The sequence below is a fragment of the Hemibagrus wyckioides genome, linkage group LG18, assembly GCF_019097595.1.
Source record: "Hemibagrus wyckioides isolate EC202008001 linkage group LG18, SWU_Hwy_1.0, whole genome shotgun sequence".
NCBI classification, from domain to species: Eukaryota; Metazoa; Chordata; class Actinopteri; order Siluriformes; family Bagridae; genus Hemibagrus; species Hemibagrus wyckioides.
The window spans coordinates 20222500-20230170 of record NC_080727.1 but is presented as its reverse complement, the minus strand read 5'-3'; the positions used below and the strand labels follow the sequence as shown (position 1 = coordinate 20230170).

General features: G+C 39.4%; 1 protein-coding gene across 5 annotated transcripts in view; it reads left to right on the top strand.

Annotated features, from left to right (window-relative positions):
* The first annotated feature begins 574 nt into the window (after positions 1-574).
* Positions 575-7671, top strand: part of tenm2b (teneurin transmembrane protein 2b) — a 312231-nt gene continuing 305134 nt past the window's right edge. For 3 of the 5 annotated variants that reach the window (XM_058415431.1, XM_058415432.1, XM_058415429.1), the window contains exon 1: positions 576-912. The gene's annotated coding sequence lies outside the window, so the exon portion shown is untranslated. Of the gene's footprint in view, positions 913-7671 lie in introns of all 5 variants that reach the window. The other 2 variants (XM_058415430.1, XM_058415428.1) reach the window with 1 other exon arrangement.

Below are 7671 nucleotides of genomic sequence, written 5' to 3'. Positions count from 1 at the left end.
CAGAGTAATAGTTAGTGAAGGTAAAGTATGTGCACCATTCCCAGGTATAAGACACAGAGGAAGAGTACAACAAATTCTAATATACTATATTCATATAAATAATAATGGTCACTCAAGTGGTTCATGCTCTGGGTCGTTGACCAGATCAAGCCCCAGCACTGCCCAGCTGCCACCATTGGGCCCTTGAGCAAGGCCCCCAACCCTCCCCTGCTCCAGGGGCGCTGCATCATGGCTGACCCTGCACTCTGACCACAGCCCTCATGGATGGGATATGCGAAGAAAGAATTTCACTGTGCAGTAATGTATATGTGACAAAAACTTAAATAAACATTATACATAACAACAGAATTGCTATTTTCCATTTTTTCTTTTTCTTTTTATAAACGAGGAAGCTTCAGGATAAGTTTGAAGAGTGTTTCTGCGTTAAAACAGTTGTGTTATGAAGTGTGTTTTGATGCCTGGTGTTGGCTATTTAGTGCGTCTCGCTGAACGGGCGCGTGCGCTGGGTAGTAATTACCGAGCAGCTCTCTCTCGCACGCGCACTCTTAACAGCACGAAAAAACACTCGCCATGTACTTCCTGTTGTTTTAACCTTTACACACCACTACACGCACAACACTACACACACACACACACACACACACCTCTGAGGAGATCCGGGCTGGAAGCTGGAATACGATATTGCTGTTATTGGGTTTTTAATAATGTGTGAAATAAGGAGCAGCTCTGATTGACTGACGCGTTTCTATCTGAGGTGAATCTGAGGTGCGCGAGCCATCACGCTGCGTGTCGGCGCGAGGAAAGGGTGGGAAAAAAAGGAAAGAGCACTGCGGCTCGCGCACGGACTCAAAGTTCAGTCAGTGTGAGGTGGGAGAGATGACAGCGCGCGCCTGAGACACGACATCTGAACAGGTAGGACATTTCGGGGGGAAAAGAGAGAGAGAGAGAGAGAGAGATAAAAAGGTAAAAACGTTGTTCAGGATGGAGGAGTGTTTGTAGTAGAGAGCACCTATGCCACGGATATAGTAACACTGAGTGTGTGTGTGTGTGTGTGTGTGTGTGGAGGAGAATAGCATCAATGCTCGACTTTTCAACTCGTTTACCCGATTTTGTTCGCGTCATTTAGCGAGTGTGTGTGAGTGTGTGTCCTCTGCACACACTCACTCGGTGCGCACCGTGTGTGTGTGTGTGTGTGTGTGTGTGTGTAAGAGGAGAATAATATCAGTGCTCGACTTTTAAACTCGTTACCACCATTTTACGCATCAGATGTATTGTTTGCATTGATTCTCAGGTTCTAACTGGTAAACTCAGACCTTGTGCAGACACACACACACACACACACACACACACACACACACTAGCTTGAATACTGAAGTCTGTGTGTGTGTGCATGTGTGTGTCTGTCTCTGTCTGTCTGTGTGGAGGGAAATCACATCAATGCTCAACTCTTAAATACTGGGATGCTGAAGTGTGTGTGTGTGTGTGTGTGTGTGTGTGTGTGCACGTGTAAAGAGGAACCGAATCAATGGAACTTTGAGACTGGTTTCCCACAGGTTTGTGTCTCTGACTTTCAGTGTAGTGTTTCTTCTCTCACTAGACCTGCGCTTGCTTTATTTACGAATTTCATTAACAAAATTAAAATTTTATTTTGCTTTTTTTTTTTCAAACAAAACAATAACATCTAATAACATCAATAACTTCAGCCAAAACGCAAGAGACAAACACACATTGAGTAAACTGAAAATAAATAAAAGCTGAGGAGGAATTAAAAAAAAAAGAAAGAAAGAAGAAAGAAAAAAAGGGGGACGGGGTACAGTATAAAAAATTTAGAAAAAACAAAGAAAGAAGAGAGAAAAAATGGGGATGGGACAGAACTGGATGGAAACGGAGAAAAATAAAGAAAGCAAAAAGAAAAAAGAAAAGGGGGGGGCACAGAGTACAGTATAAAAAATTGAGAAAAAAAGAAAGAAGAATGAAAAAAAGGGGGGATGGGGTACAGTATAAAAAATTGAGAAAAAGAATGAAAGAAAAAAAGGGGGGATGGGGTACAGTATAAAAAATTGAGAAAAAGAATGAAAGAAAAAAAAGGGGGGATGGGGTACAGTATAAAAAATTGAGGGAAAAAAATAAAGAAGAAAGAAAAAAAGGGGGGGTACAGTATAATTAATTGAGGAAAAAAATAAAGAAGAAAGAAAAAAAAGGGGGGATGGGGTACAATATAAAAAGTTGAGGGAAAAAAAGAAAGAAGAAAGAAAAAAGGGGGGGATGGGGTACAGTATAAAAAATTGAGGAAAAAAAGAAAGAAGAAAAAAAGGGGGGGTACAGTATAAATAACAGGAAAAAAAGAAAAGAAAGAAAAAAGGGGGACGGGGAAAATTATGAAAAAAATTGAGGGAAAAAAAAGAAAGAAGAAAGAAAAAAAGGGAGGAAAAAAGGAATAAAAATCTGTCAGATCAGATAATTCTATATAATTCAAAAAGGATTCCTAAATTTTATGAAATAATTCACTTCTGCCCCTTATTTAATACTTCATTATTTCTGATATATATATATATATATATATATATATATATATATATATATATATATATATATATATATATATAGACCTGTCCAGGGTGTACCCCTGCCTTTCACTCAATGTGTGCTGGGATAGGCTCCAGCAGACCCCCGTGACCCTAATTAGGAATAAAGCGGGTGTAGAAAATGGATGGATGGATGTGTACAGCTTTGTAAAGCTACATGAGATGCTTTAACGAATTTAACTATAAGCCGTTTCTGCAAGATAAAAAACCAGGAGAGACGTCCAGCTATAAATAGCCATTTCCTGTTCTTACCTATGACGTGTGATCAACCTATACAGTGTAATAAGGCTGTTTAGGAGCGTGATGCAAACTGAGACACATGGATAAGTGCACGTGGAGTTGTGAAAACAGCCTGCTCATTTACACTCTGCACTTGAAGTCAGAGGAAAGTCGATCTTGGTGGCCGGACATCTCAGTAAAAGCTTTACTAATGGCTTTACCCGGCCTGAATGACCTGGTCATCCATCATCTGCATTTAGTCATCCATCATGCCAGATGCCTCTTTCGGGAAACAGTAGCCTCTGCCAGTTGTCCTCTGCACCGCTCAGAAAGTCTGAAGTGCTTCACGGAGGCTGAACACGCTGGTGCTGCTGCAGCTTTTCAGATGATTTCTCTGTGCATTTTCTGTCATTATTTATTTATTTTTTTATTCTCACAAAATTTCAGTCAGATATTAAGTGCTGCTTATCAGACAGGAAGATTAGTGTCACTCGTTAAGTGCTTAGCAAAAAAAAAAGACACACAATCACAGATTAAAAATTTTAATTTTTTGTTTTTTAATTGACATTTTTATTTTTTTATTTATTTTTTCACATTACCAGTAGAAATGATCCTGTCTGAATGCAGAGCTGTTTAAGCAGATGATGAGACACGTATAGAAGTGCTGCAAGACTAAGGGCGTTATCTCACTTGGCTCATATACTAAAGTCTTCACCTCGGATCGATTCGGGGCTTGTTCTTTTGCTGGGAAAGACGGGAAGGAGGGGTTGAGACGAATTCCTCCCAATCTGCAGCTCAGTGGCTCACTTCTATTCATCTTTGTGCACAAGAGCTTTACACTATACACCCATTTAATATTATCATTATTATTATTAATATTTACTGGGCCGATGTATCATTTAGAACTTTCTTTACCTTTGCATAAATCATATGATTTTCTCAAATATTGAATAATAATACGTTTGGTCAGAGATCGTGAGTTCGGATCCTGGCGATGCTTACCACCTCGGCCACGGGGTCCGAGAGAGCAAAACTGGCCGTGCTGTCAGGGTGGAAGGAGGGACGGTGTACTCTCTCTCTCTCTCTTTCTCTTTCTGCTATCCCCCCATCAATCACAGCGACATTCGCCAGCCATGGGCATCTGTGAGCTCATACATGAGGAAAGCGGTGGATATCATAAGCAGCAATTCACACCGTTACACTTAGCCGGGTGTCTTCACGTGAGTCTTCACGCTCCTCGGACAGCGTAAACCTCACCGGTGTGTGGGAATCAGCCAACAATCACTTATTATTAGGTGCTTATTATTATTAATCAATTACTTAGGAAAGAAACACTAATAATCAGACCCCATCATGGCTTTCACTGCCATTCTGAAATGTATAAAAGGAAGAAACTTGATAAGTTTAACCGAACAAAGGCCTTCAAGGCCTTTTCAATTGGACTAGAGATCAGATTTCATAAAAAAGAAGGAAGAGTGTACGATAAAAAGTCGTAGAAAGAACAGAAAGAGCCGCGTAACAAATCAGTCAGGTTTGTCATCAATAAGTAGTACAAGCTTTTGAATTTAATAATTTCTTTAATAATAATAATGATAATAATAACATAAACACTACAGCTCCAACAGTCAACTGTTCATGTGAATTAATCGACAAAGAGTCTATGAATTAGAGCAAGTATTAATTTTCTTTTTTTTTCTTTTTTTTTACAAATTTCACTCAGTAACCAAAGCCAAGTAATCAGATATTTGTTGATATTTGTCGATTAATGCAGATGAATTTTTGAATATGAAATTGTCTAAAATATTTTGGTTCTAGTTGTATTATTTCCACATTGAGGATTCAAGATTTTATTTGTCATATACACAGTTATATAAAATATATCACTTATAGTGAAACAGAAACCTGGCCACTCCTCCTTAGACTGCAATAAATAATTCAATAATAATGACAAATTAATAAGAAGCAAGGAAAAAATAAGTGCTGTAGTATTTATATTAATATAAAAGATTGTAGCCTTTATAAATTTATTATTATTATTAGAATTTTCTGGTTAATTGAAAATGTAGAATTTTTGAATTTAGAATAGAATATCAAATTAAGAATTGAAGATTTAACAAATTAACAAATAAAATTTTTTTGAAAAATGTTTGTCTTTTTTCCCCTCTAATTTAATTTAATTAATTTAGCATGAAACATCTTGTTACTCTACTTTATAACAACAACAACCAATAATCTGATGAAGGATTTTCTTCACAAGAAACTTGAATTTGTGTTGTTAGTGGATTTCTTTTATTTTAAAAGATAGTGATGAAACCGGCCAGGAGTCAGAGCTGGAGGTAGCAGAGCTGAAGATGTTGAGGTTCTCTTTGGGAGCGACACGGTTGGACAGGATTAGGAATGAGTACATCAGAGGGACAGCTCATGTTGGACGTTTGGCGGACAAAGTTAGGGAGGCCAGATTAAGATGGTTTGGACATGTTCAGAGGAGGGACAGTGAGGATATTGGTAGGAGAATGTTGGACATGGAGCTGCCAGGCAGGAGGCAAAGAGGAAGGCCAAAGAGGAGGTACATGGATGTAATAAATGAGGATATGAAGCTAGTGGGTGTAACTGTTGAGGATGCAGAAGATAGGGATAGGTGGAGAGAGATGATTCGCTGTGGCGACCCCTGAAGGGAAAAGCCGAAAGAAGAAGAAGAAGAAGAAGAAGTGGATTTCTTTCATTATCATTAACTCTATTAGATCCTTTAGACATCTTTAAGTAAAAACAAAACCGGCAAAAATGTACCTCAGAAATTGTTACACATTTTTTAGCACTTCAAAAAACGATTCAGATCCTTCCAGGAAATTTAATTTAAGAAGGTTTTTTAGTCGAGGAATTAAACAGAAGCATTCTGTGTATTTTCTTTTTATGTTTCTTACCTTAATAGATTTTCTAAAATGATTTAAAAATATTTATTTCACTAATTTGTATCGATTTGTTTATTTGTATGAAGTTGCTCATTCTTAAAAATAATAATAATAATAATTTTAAAAAAAAATCAAAAATACACAGTTGAAATAAATCATCACAAATAATCATAGTAATATATCCAGAGAGTGTAAAGAAGAGAGGAGGCTGTGCTTTGGTTTGTATCGCTCATGCATGATCGAGTGCGCTGCTGTTTGCACACGCTGCTTTGTGTCATGCTTTAGCTAGTTTGAGTGACACTATCACTCTGTGTGCTAGGTTTCTGCTGCTTTTTTTTTTTTCCCAGACTCGTCTCTCCTTCCCAGAATCATGTAAAGTTGTGTCTGCGATATGCGATTTCTTCCACGGTGTTGCAGGAGTCCATGGAAACAAGAGATAAGAGGGAAGAGCTGTAGGTGGAGTGAAGGAGCGTTGGGTAGTGATTGTGAAATGACTGACAGGAGACCCTAAACACAAACAAGCACTCTGGACCAGAAGACAGCTGTGGTTTCCTCACACACTGGCGCTGAAAATAAACCTTTCTTTTTGTGGGGGGGGATGTTCTACATATTTTCGCCTGTTGTGCTATGTACAGAAAATACAACGACCAGAGATTCAATGAGAGCTGGTGACTTCAGGCGATAGCAAGAGGTAGATGTGGGCGTGTCCTAATCAGCGAGTTTCAAATATGGAGCCGCTTGATGCAGCCGATGGGAGAGAAGAAAGTAGAGCACATGATAATGCTCCTTCGTCTCGTACGATATCATTCAGATATTTCGATAATTGATTTGGAACGCATGTTGCTCCACCCACTGATGAACGCTATTACTATGGCAACCAGTAGAAGACATCTTCCACTACCTGTGACTTCACGGTACAGAGACAAGAGACTTGGAGCTATAAAAACATCACAGTATATATATAAATGTGAACGTAGCTTTACTTGTATTAGTCATTAATTAATGTATTAATTTATTTATTTTACCAGATACTGCTTTAAAATGGCCTTAACTGTGCTTAATGTGGTGCAACTGCAGAACTACTACACCGATCAGGCATAACATTATGACCACCTGTCTAATATTGTGTTGGTCTCCCTTTTACTACCAAAACAGCCCTGACCTGTCACGCACTGTGTATTCTGACCCCTTTCTATCAGAACTTCTTCAGCGTTGTGAGCAACAGTAGCTCGTCTGTTGGATCACATGGACCAGCCTTTGATCCCCACGTGCATCAATGAGCCTTGGCCGCCCATGACCCTGTCGCCGGTTCACCACTGTTCCTTCCTTGGACCACTTCTGACAGATACTGACCACTGCAGACCGGGAACACCCCACAAGAGCTGCAGATTTGGAGATGCTCTGATCCAGTGGTCTAGCCATCACAATTTGGCCCTTCATCAAACTCGCTCAAATCCTTACGCTTGTCCATTTTTCCTGCTTCTAACATCAACTTTGAGGACAAGATGTTCACTTGCTGCCTAATATATCCCACCCACTAACAGGTGCCATGATGAGGAGATCATCAGTGTTATTCACTTCACCTGTAAGTGCTCATGATGTTAAGCCTGATCGGTGTATATCCCATGCACAACTATATATACAACTAGCATAATATAACATATGAGCCTCCTGGTGGTCAAGCGGCAGGATCCCATGATCACATTCCTGTGGCCTGGGTTCAATTCCCAGGCAGGGAGCTCACCCAATTCGGTGCCAGTCCCAAGCCTGGATAAAATGGGAGTGTTGAGTCAGGAAGGGCATCCGGTATAAGATCCTGTGCCAACATGCGGCCAAATAATCCCCTGTGGCGACCCCGAACAGGGAGCAGCCGAAAGAACAACAGGGTAATATAACATACAACTAGCTTTACGTTTGAATCATTATAAAAGAAATGCATATTGTTTTAATTAAACGTC